Genomic DNA, 26,348 nt, shown 5'->3' on the forward strand with positions numbered 1-26,348 from the left:
CCTTAGAAAGTACAGATGCACATCAAAACACCTTCACTGAATATAGATGCCACTACATTCTCTTACTTACGTTACGAAGCAAAAGGCAGTTTCATAAACGTTGTTCTATTGTGTATCAACTGAAAAAAATGGATATTCCACAAAAAGGCTTTGAAGACACATGGGAGTGGAATGTGCCTACATTTAGAGCAGAGCTTTTACAGGACCACCTGTCTCCAGCCAGCTCCCAGGGACCACTGAAAACAGCTGCTACCCTCAGAAAGACAAGATGGTCTTGTTAATGATTTCACTGGACTCTCGAATCTCATCCTCCTTGATCACCAGTGGAGGCGCAAACCTGATGATGTCACCATGGGTTGGCTTGGCCAGAAGTCCATTATCTCGAGTCTTAAAATCACCTTCCAGGCATCACGATCTTTGGTTTCTTTAATAACAATAGCGTTTAATACTTCTTTTCCTCACTGGGCATGGTGGCTCACGCCTCTAATCCCAGCATTTTGGGAGGCCTAGGCAGGTGGATCCATTGTTTTCTTAGTTGGAAATGATCCCAGCATTTAGTGAGTACCTATTACTTAATCTAACATAACACAACTTTAATATTTCATCTCCATATGGTAAGAGCAAGAGAAAAAACATTTCAAATTACATGAAAAGTTCACTTATAAACATGTATCTCACAGTTACCTCATTTATTCATTTTAACAGTTATACCTAGATTACCTATGAAAACTGACATATTAAACAAAGCCAGTCGGCCGGGGTCGGTGGCTCACGCCTGTAATCCCAGCACTTAGGGAGGCCAAGAAGGGCAGATCACTTGAGGTCAGGAGTTGAAGACCAGCCTGGCCAACAAGGTGAAACCCCAACTCTACTAAAAATACAAAAAATTAGGCGGGCGTGGTGGCGGGCGCCTGTAGTCCCAGCTACTCGGGAGGCCGAGGCAGGAGAATGGTGTGAACCCAGGAGGCGGAGTTTGCAGTGAGCCGAGATAGGGCCACTGCAGTCTGGCCTGGGTGAAAGAGCGAGACTCCGTCTCAAAAAAAAGAAAAAAAAAAAAAAAATACAAAAATTATCCAGGCATGGGGGCGCACGCCTAGAGTCCCAGCTACTTGGGAGGCTGAGACAGGACAATCTCTTGACCCTGGGAGGCAGAGGTTGCAGCGAGCCGAGATAGCACCACTGCACTCCAGCCTGGGCAACAGAGGGAGACTCTGCTCTAAAAAAAATGTTTAAAATAAATAAATAAATAAATAAAGCTAGTCATTTGGAGTTATTTTCCTATTAAAACATTATTATAGCCTGTAAATGTCAGGTATCCACCCGAGCAAAAACCTTAAATATATGAGTATTTTGCCAATAACTCAGAAAATACAGCTGTTTTATTACACTCACAATATTAAATTAGTCTTACTTATCAAAGAATTTCACATAAAAGACCATTCTGTTTTTAGGTTAGGTTTATGTTTCATAACCTTAACACATCCAACAGAGACAAATATAGAACCAGTAAACTCAGCCAAAAATGTGTGGTCACAATTTTGAAAACATTTCTCATTTTATTTTACCAACAATTTTAAAACCAGCTTATTTTTCAACTACTTAATTAAGTTGCATGAACTAAATGCGTTTTAGTTAATTACTGTGTATTTATATGAGTACCTATTTAAGCCAATCTGAATAGGATTCTTTAAATAATTGTTTGCCAACGATTCCGGATTTTACCATGTAGACACATTTAACATAACACATGTACATACGCAGGAATACGCCCAAACACAGATACGTACATAAACAAAGATAACTTTCATTTTAGAATTTTGATTATGGGACAGTAAACCATACAAACTCACCGATTTATAAAAGACGTTGGATCTAAATTATATTTCTGACAAAATGGAAGAAGGCTAAACTTTATTTAAGATTTTTCTCCTCAATAGGTAATCTTATGAAGGTGGTGACCCAAATTTTGGGTAAAGCAGTTTGAGTCAGTTACCAACATGTTGAATTAGACAAAGAATTGTTAACTGTAAAAATGTGACTGAATTATGTGAGGAGGCCCAAAAGATAAGAGGTATTCCAATAAGCTTTGTATAATGTTCTCTTGGTCTCAATTCCTCATCCTTGAAGATAAGAGTGTTGTCTTCCCTTTTAGTATAGGAAGGAGATCTTTTACATGGGAATTTCATCTTTTGCTTTTAAGAAACACTACAAAGGTCAGTGATTTTATTTTATTTGTATCTGATGTCTTTCAACTGTCTTTATTTTAATAGTCAGTATGCCAGAGTAGCTGAGGAGTTTTGGAAAAAGAGTTTTGCTTAAAGAAGGATAAAGAGGAAGAGGTAAACGAAGGAGAGGGGAAGGTGTTGGAGAAGAAAATCTCAGCTAGCTTTAGACAATATCTTGCAGTGAGGCAGCCTTTGAGTCTTGAATGTGTTCTGGAGCCTCAAGATACCAACTGAGATAGGAGTCCCATTTGGACTGTTTTATTTTAGTTCAGTTTGAGGAAAACAGACTGCGTGAATGATCCCCATAATGTTGGCACATATTACCAGCTGGCGTCCCAGAAAGAGGGAACTATGTTGGCACGCCTTTGAACTTTGAGAGCCTGTGTGTAAATAAATTAATCTAGGTGATTCGGTTTAATGCCTAATACACAAAAGCCAAATTAAACTCTAAGCATGCAAACGATTCAGAAAATAAAGTACAAACTTACCAGGAAGCATGAGAAGCCTTCTCTAACAGAAAAATCTCTGTAACCCGGCCTCATAACCAGGAGGGAGAAAATCCCTCTTAAACAGGCCGTCTCTGGCTGGGTGTAGTGGCTCACGCCTGTAATCCCAGCACTTTGGGAGGCCGAGGCGGGCAGATCACTTGAGCTCAGGACTTCAAGACCAGCCTGGCTAACAGGGTGAAACCACATGTCTACTAAAAAACACAAAAATTATCCAGGCGTAGTGGCGCACACCTGTAATCCCAGTTACTCGGGAGGACGATGCACGAGAATCACTTGAGCCTGGGAGGTGAAGGCTGCAGTGAGCCCAGATCACACCACTGCACTGCAGCCTGTGCGACAGAGCAAAACACTGTCTCAAAAAAAAAAAAAAAAAAAAAGAAAAGAAAAGAGAAAGACAAGATAAAAAAGACAAGACAAGAAAAGAAAGGAAAAGAAAAGAGGAGGTTTCATAACCAGGAGACAGAGAAAGACCCTTCCTAACAAATTCCCAAATAAAACTGAACTCAACTCCCCAACAAATGGCAGTTTGATCCAAGAAAGTCTCACCGGGGGGAAAGAGGCAACCAGAAAAGCAAAAGCTCAAGGGGACCAAGTGTGCAGACCTCACGCCATAGTTCCAGAGGTCATTGATATCTCCAAGGTGAGTCAGCTTCGGACCCGATTTCTGACACCACAAATATCAAAGTCAAAACCTATGGAGATGAATCTCTTTTTTAAATCGCAATATTAAGGATGTTATATTATGGTTTTTGTTTTTGTTTTTTAAGACAGGGTCTCACTCTGTCGCCCACCCCGGAGTGCAGTGGCACAATCTCGGCTCACTGCAACCTCTGCCTCCCCGACTCAGCCTCTGGAATAACTGGGATTACAGGCATGCACCACCACATCCAGCTAATTTTTTGTAATTTTTGTAGAGACAGGATTTCACCATGTTGCCCAGGCAGGTCACGAACCCCTGGGCTGAAGTGATCCGCCGGCCTCAGCCTCCCAAACGGCTGGGATTACAGGCGTGATCCACCACGCCCGTGAATCTCTAAACATTTTATTTGAGAATCATAGAATTGTAATCTGAAGCATACACACAAACTGGCTGGTCTTTGGTATGTCCAAAGAACAACGAGAAAGTTGAGAGTTTTATTAGAAACAGAAATGTTACCTATATTTTTTAAAGCAAGTCCCTTGGCACCAGAGAAGCTTTCAGGAGCTGGAAGCTCTGATTGGTGAGTGTGGACAATAGGTAAAACAAGCCTTAGAGTCATTGCAGGTTGTTTCAGCAGTTACTAGGTAAAAGTGCTCTTAGGGTGGCAGCAGGCCATTTCAGCCACCAGCTTTGCGGAAAATTCAATTCTTGGAGCAGGTGCAATGTGCCCTGATTGGTTTCTCCCCTAGCCACTCAACTCTGACCTAGTTGTGTATGTGGAAAATGACTCAATTCAGGTGGGTTTCAGTGGCACACGCCTGAAATCTCAGCACTTTGGGAGGCCAAGGCGGGCAGATGGCTTGAGGTCAGGAGTTCGAGACCAGCCTGGTCGACATGGTAAAACCCTGTCTCTAGTAAAAATACAAAATTAGTCCGGTGTGAGGCACATGACTGTAGTCCCAGCTACTCGGGAGGCTGAAGCAGGAGAATCGCTTCAACCCAGGAAGCTGAGGTGTCAGTGAGCCGAGATCACGCACTGCACTCCAGCCTGGGTGACACAGCGAGACTTCATCTAAAAAAAAAAAAAAAAAAAAAAAGAATGACTCACTTCTTTCACAATGGTTAAAGCAGAGTCCTGCTTAGCAATGCACAAAAATTCTCCTTTGTGATCCATTCATTTTACTGCTGTTGACTTTCTTGCTTATGCTTTCAGACAGAGACACTCTCCTTTGACCAAACTTGAATCGGGCTCCTCTGAGTCCTGTTTCTGACTAGGTCTCAACCTCAGGCTCTGTCCTTCATCCAGGGACTCTGCCCATTTAGCCTGTTTCAGCAAAAAACCTGTCAAGTCGGTTTAGCCAGAATCCCCCTGCACCTGAGGCTTCCTCCAAGTAATTTCCCATCTTCTGACCCCCGGCTCCTACTCCCTGACTACAAATCCCCACTTGTCCTTGTGGAGTTGAAGTCGATCCCAATATCACTCTCCCACCGCAAGACCCCATTACGGTGGTCCCTGTGCCTATCACAGTAGTCCCCCCTCTGAGTAAAATCGTCCTTACGATCTTTTTTTTATTTTATTTTCAGAGACAAAGTCTCACTCTGTAACTCAGGCTGGAGGGCAGTGACCCAATCCTAGCTCACTGCAGCCTCAAACTCCAGGGCCCAAGCAATCTTCCGGCCCCAGCCTCCTGAGTAGCTGGAACTACAGGTACGCACCACCACACCCAGGTATTTTTTTTTTCAGTTCTCTACAGATGCAGGAACTTGATGTGCCCGGCGGATTTTTCTATTTTTTGCAGAGACAGGGTTTCACCATGTTGCCCAAGCTGGTCTTGAACTCCTGGGCTCAACCAATCCTCTTGCCTCGGGCACCCAAAGTTCTGGGATTACAGGCATGAGCCACTGCAGCTGACTCTTCCTTACAGTCTTTAATAAGTGCAATAAATACTTGTTTGCTTTAACATTTCCCTGTGTCTTCAATCTCCTGAAGTCTTACATGCTTGACATTGTATTTTCCTCTGTAAGTAACCTGCTATTTCTCTCCGATCATTTTAAAATATTTTTTCCTTGTCTTTCACAATTTTACATTTCACTGTTCCTGTGTGTGTACTATAATACCTTTAAATCTTAAGTCATTTTTTTAAATCTGAGGAATTCTCATTGATTACTTATTTAAGTACACTCTCCTTTTTAATGACTATATTTTCTTCTTATAAGGCTACTATTAGATGTGTTTTGACATTTATTCTTCTATCCTCCCTATTAATTAACTTTTCTTTCATTTACTTCTTCTCTATCCATTACCGATTACTTTCATGAATTCTTTAGACGCATTTCCTCAGCTCAGTAATTGCTTTTTCAACTCTATCAGTTTTAATATCCAATCTATTCCACCGAATAATTTATTTGAGCAGTTAATGTTTTCATATCCAATCTATCCAATAGTTTTTCTTTTTATTTATTTATTTATTTATTCATTTATTCATTTGAGATGGAGTCTTGCTCTGTCACCCAGGCTGGAGTGCAGTGGTGCGATCTTGGCTCACTGAACCTCTGCCTCCTGAGTCCAAGCAATTCTCCTGCCTCAGCCTCTTGAGTAGCTGGAACCACAGGCATGTGACACTATGCCAGGTTAATTTTTGTATTTTTAGTACAGACAGGGTTGCACCTTGTTGGCCAGGCTGATCTCGAACTCCTGACCTCAGGTGATCCACCCGCCTCAGCCTCCCAAAGTGCTGGGATTACAGGCGTAAGCCACCGCACCTGGCCTTTTTTTCTTTATTTATTTTTACACAGAGTTTCACTCTTGTTGGCTAGGCTGGAGTGCAATGGTGTGATCTCGGCTCACTGCAACCTCCGCCTCTCAGGTTCAAGTGATTCTCCTGCCCCAGCCTCCTGAGTAGCTGGAGTTACAGGTGTGCACCACCACACCCAACTACTTTTATATTTTTAGTAGAGATGGGGTTTCACCATGTTGGCCAGGCTGGTCTTAAACTGCTGACCTCAGGTGATCCTCCCGCCACAGCCTTCCAAAATGCTGGGATTATAGGCGTGAGCCACCCTGCCTGGGCTGTCAGATAGTTTTTCTATATAACCCTTTCTTCCTGGGAAGATGTGTAAGCCCAGACACTCCATGTGAGTTTTAGGGTTTCTAGATTGATAGGTCGTAGGATAGGGAGCCTCTAGAGCTGAGCTGAGCCAATTCTTTCCAGTCCCTAGCCTATGAGCCCCCAGAGACCCTTACAGGATTTCTGCCTTACAGCGTGGAGGGAGTCTACGGGTGAGTGATACTGGTTGTAATTGCGTAGCTCAGAGGGCAGAGGGAGAGGTAGGAAAGGAATGCTCAGTTACTGACCAGCTTTGATGAGTCTGCACTTTTTCTAGGAGCTTCCCAAGCCCCTTATTCTTTAATGTTATCAGGCCACTTTGGGCTAGCACTGGGCCAGCCCTGCCAAGTTTCTGCTCTGTATGTTTACAGAACAGGTAATAAGCCTTCTAGAAAATAAGGAGAAAAAAAGAATGCAACTTAGAAGGCTCCACCTGGGCTGATCCTCCATCTGTGGCCTCTGACCTTTTCCCACTCTAAGCCATCTCATCCCCCAGTGGGGCTAAACCATCAAGGGTTTTGTTACTGGGAACTGTTCTGAACTCCAACCACTTCCCACCTCTTCTGTGGCATCTGCAGGGTTGGGTTTGGGAAGGAAGCCAGCAGCTATTCCTGGTTCACCATCTTCTTCTTGAACCAGATATGCCTTTACATTTTAAAAGTAATTTGAAGTCATTACTAACAACACCTAAAAGATATATACTAACTTAACCACATGACAGGCGCTATTCTAAGTGCTTTACACATACTTACCCATTTAATCATAGCAATCAAGTGAGTTAGATAGTGTGGTTATCCCCAGTTTACTCTTGAGTAGCCTGAAACACGGAAAGGTTATATGAGTTACACAAGGTCACATACCTTAATAAGTTGAGAAGCCAGAAACTGCACCCAAGCTGTCTGGCTCCAGAGTTTGCACTCTAAAATACTAGCGGTAAGTGGGCACAGTGACTCACTCCTATAATCCCACCACTTTGAGAGGCTGAGGTGGGAGGATTGCTTGAGGATAAGAGTTCAAGATCATCCTGGGCAACATAGGAAAACACTCTCTCTACCAAAAAAACAAATTTTTAATTAGCCAGCCTTGGTGGTGCACGCCTGTAGTCCCAGCTACATGGGAGGTTGAGGCAGGAGGATCACTTGAGCTGAAGAGGCTGGGGCTACAGTGAGCCATGATTGTGCTATGGAACTCTAGCCTGGGCAACAGAGTGAGGCCGTCTCTAAAATAAAACAAAATAAAATGCTAATGCTTTTAGCCCATCTACCATTCTATCATTCATTAGCGTCGGTATCCATTCCTTGAACAACAAAAGAACTTCTCTTTTTTTTTCCTGTCCCTCGTCCCATCTTCCATGTTTATAATACTGGGAATTTTATTTCAAGACTATAATTTTTTAAGTTTACAATCAAAAGTTTACACTGTTTAATAAATTTTACTATTTTTCTTCTAACAATTGCTTATTGAAATCACCTTCCTTTTAAATTTACTTTTCTTTTCTCATAGGGCTGTATACCAATAATTATTTCTGAAGGGTATATGTGTCATTAATTTTCTGAACTATTTTTTCCCTCATTCTGGATTATCCTGGCTGTATACAGATATCTAGGTTCAACTTTTTTTGTTTGTTTTTGTTTTGTTTTGTTTTTCTGAGACAGTGCCTGGCTCTGTCACCCAGGCTGGAATGCAGTGGCACCATCTCAGCTCATGGCAATCTCCACCTCCTGGACTCGGCGATTCTCCTGCCTCAGCCTTCCAAGTAGCTGGGACTGCAGGCACGTGGCACCACACCTAGCTACTTGTTGTATTTTTTGTAGAGATGGGTTTCGCCGTGTTGGCCAGGCTGGTCTCAAACTCCTGAGCTCAAGCAATCCTCCCGTCTCAGCCTCCCGAAGTGCTGAGACTACAGGCGTGAGCTACTGCACCTGGCCCAAACTTATTTTTAATCAGCTCCTTGAAAAACTTCTCCATTGCATTCTCTGTTCTCTCTTTCTCTCTGGGACCTTTCAGGATTTTATCTCTATCCTAGAAATTTTACTCCGAGGGTGTGTGTGTGTGTGCATGCACGCAGGTGTGTGTGCACATGTGTGTTAATCAGGCTCAGAACTAGATGGCTCTTTTCAGTTTGAAGATTCATGTCTTTGTTCAGTTCAGAAAATTCTAGAATGTTATTTCTTTAAGTAGTGCCTTCTCTCCAGTCTTTCTATTGTTTTGTTGTTGTTGTTGTTACTTTTTTTTTCATTTTTGACGGAGTTTTGCTGTGACACCCAGGTTGGAGTACAGCGGCAGGACCTCAGCTCACTGCAAGCTCCGCTTCCTGGGTTCAAGTGATTCTTCTGCCTCAGCCTCCCACATAGCTGAGATTTCAGGCACCTACCACCACACCTGGCTAATTTTTGTATTTTTAGTAGAGACAGGGTTTCACCATGTTGGACATGTTTTAGATCATAGTTATCAGCAGCGTAATAATAAAATGAGGCTATCATTGTACAGAGATGTTAAAGAATTTTCCTGGGGCACAGTGGCAGTGGTAGTCTAATCCAGAGCTCCAAGCCATTTAAAGCTCATTCACGTTTGCATTTATTTATGAAGTTCAGATGTTGCTCACTAGGGCTTCACCCCATAGGGCCTCCTGGTGCTTCCATTGAGACACCCACTCTCGCAACAAGAAGGACCAGCTGGCCTCTGCTCTGTTACCGGGGCCACTCACATGGCTTAGGAATCGCTTTGACTGTTGGCCCCTCCCTGCTGTGAGCTCCTTGAGGGCCTTGTCTGCACCTGGGGCATCTGAGAAGCCCCAGTCCCAGCCCAGGGGATCCTCGGAGGCCCCTGAATGAGTGACCCCACAAGTGCAGATTCAACTCTGGTTTAGAGGGTAAAGGGATCTGGGATTGGGTTGCCAGTATGGAGGCCAAATTCAAAGAAGGATCATGAAAGGTATTAATTGTTACTATTACTACACATAAACAGTGTTTACAAGCTCAGAGAGGACTTTCCCTTAGCCTATTTTACATGTATTATTCACTATTTCATAAGTGAGGAAGCTGAATAAAAAGTAGCTTAAGGGCTGGGCGCGGTGTCTCACAACTGTAATCCCAGCACTTTGGGAGGCTGAGGTGGGCAGATCACGAGGTCAAGAGATCGAGACCGTCCTGCCCAACATGGTCAAACCTCGTCTCTACTAAAAATACAAAACTTAGCCTGGCGTGGCAGCACCTGCCTGTAGTCCCAGGTACTCTGGAGACTGAGGCAGGAGAATCACTTAAATACAGGAGTCGGATGTTGCAGTGAGCCAAGATCGTGCCACTGCACTCCAGCCTGGCGACAGAGCAAGACTCCATCTCAAAAAAAAAGAAAAAAAAAACTAGCTTAAGATTGTTGGTCAGTGACATATCCCAATGCAACCAGAATTGGTATGGGTACCATCTCACTTAATTCCACATTCAATGTTGATGCCTCGGTAGGGTGGTATGCCAGATCTGGTACTGCTTTCTTTGCTGCCTAGTTTAATTTCAGCAAACCATTTCTTTACCTCTCCAGTCCCTGTATTCATCTCCCCACACCATCTTTCCCCACAGTGTTTTGTCCCCTCCCTATGTTTTTACATTTACTCTCCCAGCAGCTGTCTACAAGCTTATATGGGATCCCACAAAACGATGGGAAACAGCTGTGCCCCCAGGAAAACCAAGTACCCCTGAGAAGATTAACAAGACATCTGGTAAGAGCAAACAATTTGGGAACAACCCCTCTGGCTTCCCTGGCTATGTTCAGGTGTGTGGACTGGGTGTGTGGCATGGACCCCAGACAAGCCTGGGTCCAGCCTGGGCTGAGGAGCTTGCTCAGCTCCAGATGAGATGTTAGACTTGACTTCCAGAGACACAGGGTGGAGTTGTCATCCATATAAAAAACCACGTGACAGGGGAGAGGTTCCAAGATGGCCAAATAGGAACAGCTCCAGTCTAGAGCTCCCAGCATGAATGACGCATTTCTGCATTTCCAACAGAGGTACCGGGTTCATCTCATTGGGAATGGTTGGACCATGGGTGCAGCCCATGGAGAATGACCCAAAGAAGGGCGGGGTATCGCCTCACCTGGGAAGTGCAAGGGGTTGGGGAATTCCCTTTCCTAGCCAAGGGAAGCCGTGACAGATGGCACGTGGAAAATCGGGACACTCCCGCCCTAATACTGCGCTTTTCCGGTGGTCTTAGCAAACGGCACACCAGGAGAGTATATCCTGTGCCTGGCTCAGAGTGTCCCACGCCCACGGAGCCTCACTCACTGCTAGCACAGCAGTCTGAGATCGAACTGCAAGGCGGCAGTGAAGCTGGGGGAGGGGCGCCCGCCATTGCTGAGGCTTGAGTAGGTAAACAAAGTGGCCAGGAAGCTTGAACTGGGTGGAGCCCACCGCAGCTCAAGGAAGCCTGCCTGCCTCTGTAGACTCCACCTCTGGGGGCAGGGCATAGCGGAACAAAAGGCAGCAGAAACTTCTGCAGACTTAAGCGTCCCTGTCTGACAGCTTTGAAGAGAGTACTGGTTCTCCTAGCACAGAGTTTGAGATCTGAGAACAGTCAGACTGCCTCCTCAAGTGGGTCTTTGATCCCCGAGTAGCCTAACTGGGAGACACCTCCCAGTAGGGGCCAACTGACACCTCATACAGCTGGGTGCCCCTCTGAGACGAAGCTTCCAGAGGAAGGATCAGGCTGCAACATTTGCTGTTCTGCAATATTTACTGTTCTGCAGCCTCTGCTGTGATACCCAGGAAAACAGGGTCTGGAGTGGACCTCCAGCAAACTCCAACAGACCTGCAGCTGAGGGTCCTGACTGTTAGAATGAAAACTAACAAACAGAAAGGACAACCACACCAAAACCCCATCTGTACGTCACCATCAAAAAAGACCAAAGGTAGATAAAACCACAAAGATGGGAAGAAACCAGAGCAGAAAAACTGAAAATTCTAAAAATCAGAGCACCTCTTCTCCTCCAAAGGAACGCAGCTCCTTGCCAGCAACGGAACAAAGCTGGATGGAGACTTTGATGAGTTGAGAGAAGAAGGCTTCAGACAATTGGTAATAACAAACTTCTCTGAGCTAAAGGAGGATGTTCAAACTCATCGCAAAGAAGCTAAAAACCTTGAAAAAACATTAGACGAATGGCTAACTAGAATAAACAGCATAGAGAAGACCTTCTCTATGGATGGAGCTGAAAACCACGGCACGAGAACTACGTGATGCATGCAGAAGCCTCAGGATCCGATTCAATCAAGTGGAAGAAAGGGTATCAGTGATTGAAGATCAAATGAATGAAATGAAGTGAGAAGAGAAGGTTAGAGAAAAAGGAGTAAAAAGAAATGAACAAAGCCTCCAAGAAATATGGGACTATGTGAAAAGACCAAATCTATGTCTGATTGGTATACCTGAAAGTGACAGGGAGAATGGAACCAAGTTGGAAAACACTCTGCAGGATATTATCCAGGAGAACTTCTCCAACCTAGCAAGGCAGGCCAGCATTCAAATTCAGAAAACACAGAGAACACCACAAAGATACTCCTCGAGAAGAGCAACTCCAAGACACATAATTGTCAGATTCACCAAAGTTGAAATGAAAGAAAAAATGTTAAGGGCAGCCAGAGAGAAAGGTCAGGTTACCCACGAAGGGAAGCCCATCAGACTAACAGCGGATCTCTCGGCAGAAACTCTACAAGCCAGAAGAGAGTGGGGGCCAATATTCAACATTCTTAAAGAAAAGAATTTTCAACCCAGAATTTCATATCCAGCCAAACTAACCTTCATAAGCAAAAGGAGAAATAAAATCCTTTACAGACAAACAAATGCTGAGAGATTTTGTCACCACCAGGCCTGCCTTATAAGAACTCCTGAAGGAAGCACTAAACATGGAAAGGAAAAACCAGTACCAGCCACTGCAAAAACATGCCAAAGTGTAAAGACCATCGATGCTAGGAAGAAACTGCATCAACTAACGAGCAAAATAACCAGCTAACATCATAATGACAGGATCGAATTCACACATAACAATATTAACCTTAAATGTAAATGGGCTAAATGCTCCAATTAAAAGACACAGACTGGCAAATTGGATAAAGAGTCAAGACCCACCAGTGTGCTGTATTCAGGAGACCCATTTCACTTGCAGAGACACACATAGGCTCAAAATAAAGGGATGGAGGAAGATCTACCAAACAAATGGAAAACAAAAAAAAAGGCAGGGGTTGCAATCCTAGTCTCTGATAAAAAAGACTTTAAACCAACAAAGATCAAAAGAGACAAAGAAGGCTATTACATAATGGTAAAGGGATCAATTCAACAAGAAGAGCTAACTATCCTAAATATATATGCATCCAATACAGGAGCACCCAGATTCATAAAGCAAGTCCTTAGAGACCTACAAAGAGACTTAGACTCCCACACAATAATAATGGGAGACTTTAACACCCCACTGTCAACATTAGACAGATCAATGAGATGGAAAGTTAACAACGATATCCAGGAATTGAACTCAGCTCTGCACCAAGTGGACCTAATAGACATCTACAGAACTCTCCACCCCACATCAACAGAATATACATTCTTCTCAGCACCACATTGAACTTTTGCCGAAATTGACCACATAGTTGGAAGTAAAGCACTCCTCAGCAAATGTAAAAGAACAGAAATTATAACAAACTGTCTCTCAGACCACACTGCAATCAAACTAGAACTCAGGATTAAGAAACTCACTCAAAACCACTCAATTACATGGAAACTGAACAACCTGCTCCTGAATGACTACTGGGTACATAACGAAATGAGGGCAGAAATAAAGATGTTCTTTGAAACCAATGAGAACAAAGATACAACACACCAGAATCTCTGGAACACATATAAAGCAGTGTGTAAAGGGAAATTTATAGCACTAAATGCCCACAAGAGAAAGCGGGAAAGATCTAAAATTGACACCCTAACATCACAATTAAAAGAACTAGAGAAGCAAGAGCAAACACATTCAAAAGCTAGCAGAAGGCAAGAAATAACTAGGATCAGAGCAGAACTGAAGGAGATAGAGACACAAAAAACCCTTCAAAAAATCAATGAACCCAGGAGCTGGTTTTTTGAAAAGATCAACAAAATTGATGGACCGCTAGCAAGACTAATAAAGAAGAAAAGAGAGAAGAATCAAACAGACGCAATAAAAAATGAGAAAGGGGATATCACCACCGATCCCACAGAAATACAAACTACCATCAGAGAATACTATAAACACCTCTATGCAAATAAACTAGAAAATCTAGAAGAAATGGATAAATTCCTCGACACATACACCCTCCCAAGGCTAAACCAGGAAGAAGTTGAATCCCTGAATAGACCAATAACAGGCTCTGAAATTCAGGCAATAATTAATAGCCTAGCAACCAAAAAAAGTCCAGGACCAGATGGATTCACAGCCAAATTCTACCAGAGGTACAAAGAGGAGCTGGTACCATTCCTTCTGAAACTATTCCAATCAATAGAAAAAGAGGGAATCCTCCCTAACTCATTTTATGAGGCCAGCATCATCCTGATACCAAAGCCTGGCAGAGACACAACAAAAAAAGAACATTTTAGACCCATAGCCCTGATGAACATCGATGCAAAAATCCTCAATAACATACTGGCAAACCGAATCCAGCAGCACATCAAAAAGCTTATCCACCATGCTCAAATTGGCTTCATCCCTGGGATGCAAGGCTGGTTCAACATATGCAAATCAATAAACGTAATCCATCACATAAACAGAACCAAAGACAAAAACCAAATAATTATCTCACTAGATGTAGAAAAGGCCTTCAACAAAATTCAACAGCCTTTCATGCTAAAAACTCTCAATAAACTAGGTATTGATGGGACGTATCTCAAAATAATAAGAGCTATTTATGACAAACCCACAGCCAATATCATACTGAATGGGCAAAAACTGGAAGCATTCCCTTTGAAAACTGGCACAAAACACAGATGCTCTCTCTCACCACTCCTATTCAACATAGTGTTGGAAGTTCTGGCCAGGGCAATCAGGGAGGAGAAAGAAATAAAGGGTATTCAATTAGGAAAAGAGGAAGTCAAATTGTCCCTGTTTGCAGATGACATGATTGTATATCTAGAAAACCCCATCGTCTCAGCCCAAAATCTCCTTAAGCTGATAAGCAACTTCAGCAAAGTCTCAGGATACAAAATCAATGTGCAAAAATCACAAGCATTCTTATACACCAATAACAGACAAACAGAGAGCCAAATCATGAGTGAACTCCCATTCACAATTGCTTCAAAGAGAATAAAATACCTAGGAATCCAACTTACAAGGAATGTGAAGGACCTCTTCAAGGAGAACTACAAACCACTGCTCAATGAAATAAAAGAGGACACAAACAAATGGAAGAACATTCCATGCTAACGGATAGGAAGAATCAATATCGTGAAAATGGCCATACTGCCCAAGGTAATTTATAGATTCAATGCCATCCTTATCAAGCTACCAATGACTTTCCTCACAGAATTGGAAAAAACTACTTTAAAGTTCATATGGAACCAAAAAATAGCCTGCATTGCCAAGACAATCCTAAGCCAAAAGAACAAAGCTGGAGGCATCATGCTACCTAACTTCAAACTATACTACAAGGCTATAGTAACCAAAACAGCATGGTACTGGTACCAAAACAGAGATATAGACCAATGGAACAGAACAGAGTCCTCAGAAATAATGCCACATATCTACAACCATCTGATCTTTGACAAACCTGACAAAAACAAGCAATGGGGAAAGGATTCCCTATTTAATAAATGGTGCTGGGAAAACTGGCTAGCCATATGTAGAAAGCTGAAACTGGATCCCTTCCTTACACCTTATACAAAAATTAATTCAAGATGGATTAAAGACTTAAACGTTAGACCTAAAACCATAAAAACCCTAGAAGAAAACCTAGGCAATATCATTCAGGACACAGGCATTGGCAAGGACTTCAAGACTAAAACACCAAAAGCAATGGCAACAAAAGCCAAAATTGACAAATGGGATCTAATTAAACTAAAGAGCTTCTGCACAGCAAAAGAAACTGCCATCAGAGTGAACAGGCAACCTACAGATTAGGAGAAAATTTTTGCAATCTACCCATCTGACACTTTTACACTGTTGGTGGGACTGTAAACTAGTTCAACCATTGTGGAAGCCAGTGTGGGGATTCCTCAAGGATCTAGAACTAGAAACACCATTTGACCCAGCCATCCCATTACTGGGTATGTACCCAAAGGACTATAAATCATGCTGCTATAAAGACACATGCACACATATGTTTATTGTGGCACTATTCACAATAGCAAAGACTTGGAACCAACCCAAATGTCCATCAATGATAGACTGGATTAAGAAAATGTGGCACATCTACACCATGGAATAATATGCAGCCATAAGAAAGGGTGAGTTCATGTCCTTTGTAGGGACATGGATGAAGCTGGAAACCATCATTCTGAGCAAACTATCGCAAGGACAGAAAACCAAACACCTCATATTCTCACTCATAGGTGGGAATTGAACAATGAGAACACTTGGACACAGGGTGGGGAACATCACACACTGGTGCCTGTCATGGGGTCGGGGGAGGGGGGAGGGATAGCATTAGGAGATATACCTAATGTAAATGACGAGTTAATGGGTGCAGCGCACCAACATGGCACATGTATATATATGTAACAAACCTGCACGTTGTGACCATGTACCCTAGAACTTAAAGTGTAATTTAAAAAAAAACATGTGACTTGGGGCAAGTCTCCCAAATTTCCTCAGCTGCAGATTCCTAGTCCATAAGATGGAAATAAAGAATCATAGTTCATAAATTGTTTGGAAGCATTAAATTTAATCTAGAAGGCCTGATGACATGAAAGGTGCTCAAGCAATTCTATCTGTGATAACCTGGGATCATATCTTACTCAGCTCAATGCCTGATACCCAATACACGTGTACTTCAGAGATATTGCAGGTTCGGTTCCAGACCACTGCAATAAAGTGAGTCACACACATTGTTTTTTGTTTGACAGTGCATAAAACATTATGTTTACACTACAGTGTAGTCTACTAAGTGTGCAATAGTGTTATGTCTAAAAATATATATACCTTAATTTTAAAATAATTCATTGTCAATAATGCTAACAATCTTCTGAGCCTTCAGTGAGTCACACTCTTTTTGCTGGTGGAGGGTCTTGCCTTGGTGTTGATGGCTGCTGGCTGATTAAGGTGGTGGTTGCTGAAGGGTGGAGTGGCTGTGGCAGTTTCATAAAAGAAGACAACAATGAAATTTGCCACATCAATTAGCTCTCCCTTTCATGAAGGATTTCTCTGTAGTATGTGATGCTATTGGATAGCATGTTACCCACAGTAGAACTTCTTTCAAAGTTGGAGTCAATCCTCTCTAGCTATGAAAGTCCTAGATGGCATCTCCTTCCAATAGAAGGCTATTTTATCTACACTGAAAATCTGTTGTTTCGTGTAGCCACCTTCATCAGTGACCTTAGCTAGATCTTCCAGATAACTTGCTGCAGCTTCTCCATCAGGGTTTGCTGCTTCGCCTTGCATTTTTATGTTATAGAGACGGCTTCTTTCCTTAAACCTCACGAACCAACCTCTACTAGCTTCACATGTTTCTTCTGCAGCTTCTTCACCTCTCTCAGCTTTCATGGACTTGAAGAGAGTTCTGGTCTTGCTCTGAATTAGACTTTGGCTTAAGGGAATGTTGTGGCTGGTGTCATGTTTTATCCTGACCACTCAAACTTTCTCTATTTGAGCAGTAAGGCAGTTTTGCTTTCTTATTCGTGTGTTCACTGGAGTATTAGTATTATTATTTCCTTCAAGAACTTTTCCTTTACATTATATACTATTATTTCCTTCAAGAACTTTTCCTTTGCATTCACAGCTTGGCTGTTTGGTGCAAGCGGCCTAGCTTTCATCCTGTCTTGGCTTTCAGCATGCTTCCTCACTAAGCTTAGCCATTTCTAGCTTCTGATTTAAAGTGAGAGACATGTGACTCCTCCTTTCATTTGAACACTTAGCGGCCATTGTAGGGTTCTTAATCGTCCTAATTTCAGTGTTGCTGTGTCTCAGGAAATAGGGAGGCCCAAGAAAAGGAGGAGAGATGGGGAAGAGCTCATCGGTGGAGCAGTCAGAACACACACAACATTAATCGATTAAGTTTGTCATCTTCTATGGGTGCAGTTTATGGTACCCCCAAAACAATTACACATAACAGGGTGATTATAGTCAATAATAACTTAATTGTGTGTTTAAAAAGAACTGATAGAGTGTAATTGGATTGTTTGTAACACAAGGATAAATGGCTGAGGGGATGGATACCCTATTTTCCACGATGTGATTACTACGCATTTGCATGCCTGTATCAAAACATCTCACGTACCCCATAAGAATATACACCTACTGCGTACCCACAAAATAAAGAACAAAAATTATTTTAAAAGACTAAAAAGCAACAAAAACAATTGCAGTAATAATGTCAAAGCTCACTGATCACAGATCACCATAACAGATGTAATAATAATGGAAAAGTATAAAATTGGTGAGAATTTCCAAAAAAAATTGCAGCATCTGTGAAGCACTATAAAAATGAGGAGCAATAAAAAAAGTGTGCCTGTGTGCCCTTAACAAATGCTTGCTGAATGAAAGGAGGTATCGGTGAATGTTCCCGTAAGTGAAGAGGTTGGGAATCTAAACCTCACAATGGAAGGAGCCAGAAGCTAAAACTTTAATTGGTATTTGTCGTGTATTGGTGTGGATCTAAGGCCTCAGCCTCTCTAAGCCAGAGAATGTGAAAAACTGGATAAAGAAGGCCCATGGGCACTTGGGAGGGAGGAGGCATCTCCTTTTTTGGAGAAAACAGAGCCTAACACTCTCCAATCTACCCAACCCTCATCTCCCAACTATTCATCATAGGACCCAAAAGGCGGAAACATGACTGGACCCACAGACTGCGTGAGAGAAAGCAGCTGGTGATTTATGAAGAGATCAGCGACCCTGAGGAAGATGACGAGTAACTCCGTAAGTGAACCTTCGGCTCACCCTCCACATCCCTGCAGATGTGCTATTCTGTTATGATACTGGTATCCCATCTTCTCACTTGTTCCCCAAACCATTCCCTTCTCATAATTTTCTAGGGTACAGCATTGAGGCTGAATGATGAGATTTCCCATGCTCTTTCGTATTTTTTTTTTTTTTTCAGATGGAGTCTCGCTTTGTCGCCCAGGTGCGATCTCGGCTCACTGCAAGCTCCACCTCCTGGGTTCACGCCATTCTGCCTCAGCCTCCCCAGTAGCTGGGACTACAGGGGCCTGCCACTACGCCCAGCTAATTTTTTTGTATTTTTAGTAGAGACGGGGTTTCCCCATGTTAGCCAGGATGGTCTGGATCTCCTGACCTCGTGATCGGCCCACCTCGGCCACCCAAAGTGCTGGGATTACAGGCATGAGCCACTGCGCCCGGCCGATTTCACATTCTCTTTTTACTCCCTGGCCTGTAGGTCCAGGGATGCTCCCTACCCAGGATGCTGTGGGCTCCCAAACCCCGGTCAGCCCTGATATGCAGGCCACACCTTCCTCTAGCCTAGGAATTGATACCCTAGGCAAGGAAGTCACTGTGGCATGAACAGATGGTTCACTTCGAGGAGCCGTGGAAGGTGTGTGCAGGTCCTGAGGTAGGGCAGAATCGGAGTGGGCAGGGTCTGCAGGTCAGGAGGAGTTGAGATTGAGTTGTCACGTGGTGGGAACTCACTGCCACTTACTTTCCTTCCCTCTTCTTGCCTCAGCCTCAGGGAATATGACACATGCCCATGATGAGAAGCAGAACGTGGTGACCTTTCACGAACATGGGCATGGCTGCGGACCCCTCGTCATCAGGTGCATAGCAAGTGAAAGCAAGTGTTCACAACAGTGAAAAGTTGAGCGTCATTTTTCTTAGTGTGCCAAGAGTTCGATGTTGGCGTTTCCGCTGTATTTTCTTGCAGTGTGCCATTCTGTTAGACAGCGTTTTCATTGATGAGCAAGACATGCTTAATGCATATTTCGGCTTGTGTATCCATGCACCTACCTCAGAAAACAAGTATTGTCAGGTATTCTCTCCATAGAACAGCACTACCCTCCTCTCTTCCCAGATGTGACTACTGAGATCAGGTCTGAGTGTTTAATTTCTGGTTTTTTCCTCTGCATTTACACACACACCTCACATGCACACACACACACCAAGTACCAGTATAAGCATCTCCCATCTGCTTTTCTCCATTGCCACGCGTCCTGGTCAAGCCCCCCTCACTCTGTTTCCTGTTCAGCATGTACTCCCCTCATCCGATTCCCCTGTAGCAGTCACTGCCAGTTAATAAACCTTTGCAAACTTTCCCCAGTTGTTTGCTCCTCTCATTATTGTGCACACAGCTCTGTGCACGTGTGTGAATATTTCTTTAGGAAAGATTCTTAGAAGTGGAATTGATGTGTCAAAGGAGTCATTTATTCAACAAAACCCTAATGAGTGTGTCCTCGTGCTGAGCGCTATTCTAGGTGCTGGAGAGACATCAGGGAACAAGGCAGACAGATGTTCCTGACCACCATTCTAGAGGAGGATGTTTCCAGTTGCTGGGTGTTTGTTTGTTTCTTCTAGAGATTGGGTCGTGCTCTGTCCAGGCTGGAGTGCAGTGGCATGATCATAGCTCAATGCAGCCTTGAACTCCTGGGCTCAAGCGATCCTCCCTCCTCAGCCTCCGGAGTAGCTGTGACTACAGGCATGCACCATCACACCCCACTAAACTTTTTTAGGTTTGTCAAGAGAGTCTCGCTATGTTACCCAGGCTGGTCTCAAACTCCTGGGCTCAAGCGATCCTCCCGCCTTGGCCTCCTAAAATGCAGGGATTACAGGGGTGAGCTGCTGTGCCTGGCCTCCAGTTTTTATTTTGATAGAGACTATACACTTCAGTCCTGGAGCAGGATTCTGCAGCATGTGGTTGGGCATCTTGGCCTTCACTCTCTGAACCATTTTCGGGTTCAAGGTCTGGGATGGTCCATTTGGGAGTATGTGGGAGGAGACACAGATGAAATCGTCATCTGGGGAACGTGGAGGAATCAGGCAGATGTGTGCACTGTAGACTCTGTGATGGCCAGGGAATAGAAGAGTCCACTTAGTCTCCATGCAGGGGAGCAACGGTGGGAAAGTCCCCTGGACAGAAGCATGAGACTGCCCATCAAGGGTCTCACCAACGAAGGGCCTGGGGGCTGGGGTGGGGACAGTGATTTGGGAATGGGACAGTTCTTTCTCACAGGTCCCACTGCACGGTGCAGAGGGGAACATTTCTGGGGAAGGGAAAGGCAGAGGGGAGTCTATTTTAAAATCATTGTGTGTGAATGGAGACCATTAAGACTCACACCTATAATCCCAGCACTTTGGGAGGCCGAGACTAGCAGATCACTTGAGGTCAGGAGTTCAAGACCAGTCTGGCCAATATGGAGAAACCACGTCTCCACTAAAAATATAAAAATTAGCCGGGTGTGGTGGCTCACGCCTGAAATTCCAGGTACTCAGGAGGCTGAGGCAGGAGAATCGCTTGAATCCAGGAGGCAGAGGTTGCAGTGAGGCGAGATTACCCCAGTGCACTCCAACTTGGGCGACACAAGTGAGACTCCATCTCAAAAATATATATACATATGCATATATATATATATATATATATATATATATATAGCTAAGACACTTTTTGAAAAAGAAGAATAAGGTGGGAGGAATGGCTCTACCATATTTCAATACTTCTTATATAGCTACAGGAATCAAGACTGTGTCGTATGGGGCGAAGAATAGACACACAGATCACTGGAACAAAATAGAGAACCTAGAAATAGCCCCACACTGACTTTTTACAAAGTGACAAAAAGAAGGAAGGATTGTCTGCTCAACAAATGGTGCTGGAGAAGTTGCAGAGCCATAAGCTAATAAAAAAAGACCTAATCTTCATACCTTTATACAAAAAAAAAACTCAAGTGGATCATAGATTTAAATCTAAAATATAAAACTAAAACAGAAACTTTTACAAGAAAACATAGGAGAAACATCTGAGATCTAGGGCATAGTAAACAGTTCAAAAAGCATAATCCATAAGGGAAAAAAATTAGATTTCATCCAATTTAAAACTTTTGCCCTGCAAGAAACCCTGTTAAAAGGATGAAAAAACAGGGTATGGAATGGGAGAGAATGTTTGCAAACCACATATCCAAGAAAGGACTCACATCCAGAATGTATAATGGATATGTATAGTACTCTCAAAACTCAACAGTAGGCCATGGCTCACGCTTGTAATCCCAGCACTTTGAAAGGTCGAGGTGGATGGAGGGCAGATCCCTTGAGGGCAGGAGTTTGAGATCAGCCTGAGCAACATGGCAAAAACCCATCTCTACTAAAAATACAAAAATTGACAGGCATGATGGTTCACGCCTGTAATCCCAGCTACGTGGGAGGCTGAGGCATGAGAATCGCTTGAACCTGGGAGGCGGAGGTTGGAGTGAGCCAAGATCATGCCACTGCACTCCAGCCTGAGTAACAGAGCGAGAGGCTCTCTCAAAAACAAACAACAACAAAAAAAACTCAACGGTAAAAAACAAACAAACAATCCAATTAGAAAATGATCAAAATATATGAACATACATTTCACTGAAGAGGAAATAAGCAAATAAGCTCATGAAAAGATGTTCAACACTAATTTGCTTCACTAGATGCAAATTAAGACCATGATGAGGTATCACTACACACTTATTACAACAGCTAAAATAAAAGACATAGTGACAACACGAAATGGTGACAAAGATGCAGAGAAACTGGACACCTTGTAAAATGCTGCTGGGAAGGTAAAATCTTACAGCCACTATGGAAAACTGTTTGATAGTGTCTTATAAAACTAAACATGCAATGAGCACACAATTCAACAATTACACTTCAGAGAAATTAAAATTTATGCCCATCCAGAAACTTATACATAATTGTTCATAGCAGCTTTACTTGTAATCGCCAGAAGCTCGAAATAATCAATATGTCCAACAATAAGTGAATGGTCAAACTGTGGTACATCCATACCACGAATTACTACTCACCAATAAAAATGAACTATTGATACATAAATATTAATGCCTTGGATGAATCTCCAGGGAATTATGCTGAGTGAAATAAGCCCCTAAAATGTTATATACTATAAGATTTCATTTGTACAGCATTGTAGAAAAGACAAAATTGTAGAAATGAAAAACAGATTAGTGGTTCCAGGGGTTAGGGATGGTGGATGGGAGGAGAGTGGGTATTACTAAAAATGAGTAGCACAAGGGATAGCATTGTGGTGATGAAAATGGTTTGTAACTTTTTTTTGAGACAGAGTCTTGCTCTGTCTCCCAGGCTGGAGTGCAGTGGCATGACCTCTGCTCACTGCAACCTCTGCCTCTCGGGTTCAAGTGGTTCTCTTGTCTCAGCCTCCCATGTAGCTGGGATTATAAGCATGTGCCACCATGCCTGGCTAATTTTTGTATTTTTAGTAGAGACGGGGTTTCTCCATGTTGGCCAGGCTGGTCCCAAACTCCTGACCTCAAGTGATCTGCCTGCCTCAGCCTCCCAACGTGCTGGGATTACAGAGATGAACCACTGCACCCAGCTATGTTCTGTATCTTTTTTTTTCTGAAATATAAGCTTTATTTTAAATTCAAAGAAATATTAAACTTTCTTTTACAAATTATAATCAAGCACTCAAACAATTTAGGAATTTTAAACACTAATTCTTAATTGAAAATAATGACATCCGTAGAATACATCCTGATGTTGGCCAACAGGAAGTTTACTTAATATTAGTATTTTATATATGCTTAACCATTCATCCTTCCTAAAATTCAATGATAACAAAGATTTGACTTTATAAGGTGAAGCCTTTTATGTAATATGCTAGAGATAACTTTTTCAAATACAAAACATTTATACCAGCAAGGAAATTATGAAAGCATATATAAATTATACTGAAGGATGTGATTTAAAGGCTGTCTGTATACATAGATGCATTTCACCTTAGAAAGTACATATGCACATCAAAACACTTTCATTGAATATAGATGCCACTACATTCTCTTACTTATATTACAAAAGCAAACGGCAGGTTCATAAACGTTCTTCTATTATGTATCAACTGAAAAAAACATATATACACAAAAAGATTTTGACGGCACATGGGAGTGGAATGTGCCTACATTTAGAGCAGAGCTTTTACAGGACCACCTGTCTCCAGCCGGCTCCCAGGGACCATTGAAAACAGCTGCTACCCTCAGAACGCTAAGATGGCCTTGTTAATGAGTTCACTGGACTCTCGAATCTCATCCCCCTTGACCACCAGCAGAGGTGAAACCTGATGATGTCGCCACAGGTTGGCTTGGCCAGAAGTCCATAATCTTGAAGTCGTAGACACACGTTCCAAGCATCACAATCTTTGGTTTCTTTAATAACAATAGCGTTTAATAATTCCTTTCCTCGCCGGGCGCAGTGGCTCGTGCCTGTAATCCCAACACTTTGGGAGGCCAAGGCAGCTGGATCACCTGAGGTCAGGAGTTCGAGACCAGCTTGACCAACATGGCAAAACTCCATCTCTACTAAAAATACAAAAATTCGCTGGGCATAGCAGTGCGTGCCTGTAATCCCAGCTACTCAGGAGGCTGAGGCAGGAGAATCGCTTGAACCCGTGAGGTGGAGGTTGCATTGAGCCGAGGTTGTGCCATTACACTCCATCCTGGGCAACCAGAGTGAACCTCTGACTCAAATAAATAAATAAATAAATAAATAAATATTTTCCTCTTACGGCAGTTACAACATCAGAAGGTAGCTTCATGGGTTCATTTCTCAAGATAATACCCATTTTTTTTCTGTATTTTCAGCAAGGTTTTCTTCTTCTAAAACCTCAAGGGCTGCAATTGTCACTTGGCAGCCTAGTGGATTGCCACCGTATGTGGACCCACGTTCCCCTGGCTTAATGGTCAGCATTATGTCATCGTCCCACAGCACTGCAGACACAGAGTATCAGCCCCCAGAAAGGGCCTTTCCAAGGAGGACTATATCAGGTCTGACATTTTCATGATCAACAGCCAGCCATCTACCAGTTCTGGCCTATCCTGACTGTATTTCATCAGCAATATACAGATCCTGGTGCCTGGTGCAGAGCTCTCACACTCCCATTAAGTAACCTGGATCTGGAACAACACCTGCTTCACCCTGAATTGGTTCTACCATGAATGCAGCCACATTTGGATTCTGAAAAGCACTCTCCAGTGCAGGCAGATCATTGCAGGGAATGACGTCGAAGCCAGGCATAAACGGTCCAAAACCATCATAACTCGTCAGGTCTGTGGAACTGGAGATAGCAGAAAACGTCCTACCCCAAAAGTTTCCAGCTGCGAAAATAACCTTTGCTTTGTATTTCTGAATGCCCTTCACAGTATAGCCCCACTTATGAGCTAGTTTACAGGCAGTCTCTCCAGCTTCCATTCCTGTATTCATAGGAAGAACTTTGTGGTAGTTGAAAAGTTTAGTAATATACTCCTCATATTCACCAAGTACGTTATTATAGAAAGCTCTAGAGGTTAAGGTCAATTTCTTCCCTTGACTCTTTAGTGCATTCACAATCTTGGGGTGACAATGCCCTTGGTTGACAGCACTGTAAGAACTCAGAAAGTCAAAATATTTTCTGCCTTCTACATCCCATAAGAAAATACATTTTCCTCTCTCCAGGGCTACAGGTAAAGGATGGTAATTGTGCGCACCACACTTAGATTCCCTTTCAAAAATGTAGTCAGAGGTTGGAGGGCCTTGGACTGTTTTCTTTGGGTTTTTTTTGTTTGTTTGCTTTTTGTTTTGAGATGGAGTTTTGCTCTTGTTGCCCAGGCTGGAGTGCAGTGGCACAATCTCGGCTCACTGCAACCTCTGCCTCCCGGTTTCAAGCAATTCTCCTGCCTCAGCCTCCCAAGTAGCTGGGATTACAGGCATGCACCACCATGCCGGGCTAATTTTGTATTTTTAGTAGAGATGGGGTTTCTCCATGTTGGCTAGGCTGGTCTCGAACTCCCAACCTCAGGTGATCCACCAGCCTTGGCCTCCCAAATTGCTGGGATTACAGGCGTGAACCACCACACCCGGTCTGGATTTTTTTTTTAGTTGCAACAGATGTAGCAGAAGCCACTGAAGAATGAGCTCCACGACTAAGTACAGCAAACCTCTGCAAAGGTGCTAGTTTGGAAAACATTGTGTCCTTCAAGTAGAAAAACCACAGATCGACTATTTTTTTCTTCCCATGGTTCAGACTAGAATACAGATTTTTAACCCAAGATCCAAGGATGATCTTCAGAGAGTCCAAAATCTCCTGACAGTGCCTGAGGACCACCCGGGACACACACTGTCTACAAAGCACAGCCATGTTCTGTATCTTGATTACGGTGTTGGTTACAGGAGTCTACACATGGGATAAATAGGCATAGGACTATACACACTATTGCACCAATGTCAATTTCCTGATTTTGATATTGTACTATAGTATTTTTACACTACTATAATATAGAGGAAACTCAGTAAAGGGTATATGGGACATCTCTGTACTATTTTTGCAATTTCCCATAAATCTATATTATTCCCAAGTAAAAAGGGAAAAACATACAATTTTTTTTGAGACAGGGTCTCGCCCTGTCATCCAGGCTGGAGTGCAGTGGGGCAATTATAGCTCACTGCAGCCTCAAACTCCTGGGCTCAAGCAATCCTCCTGCCTCAGCCTCCCAAGTAGCTAGGACTACAGGCACATGCCACC

The 26,348-nt window shown here is 43.0% G+C and overlaps 1 pseudogene; it reads right to left on the minus strand.

Annotated features, from left to right (window-relative positions):
• Positions 1-222: 222 nt before the first annotated feature.
• On the minus strand, positions 223-25,495 carry LOC737325 (ornithine aminotransferase, mitochondrial-like; annotated as a pseudogene).
• Between the last annotated feature and the right edge of the window lie 853 nt (positions 25,496-26,348).

This window comes from Pan troglodytes, chromosome X, assembly GCF_028858775.2.
Source record: "Pan troglodytes isolate AG18354 chromosome X, NHGRI_mPanTro3-v2.0_pri, whole genome shotgun sequence".
Lineage (NCBI taxonomy): Eukaryota > Metazoa > Chordata > Mammalia > Primates > Hominidae > Pan > Pan troglodytes.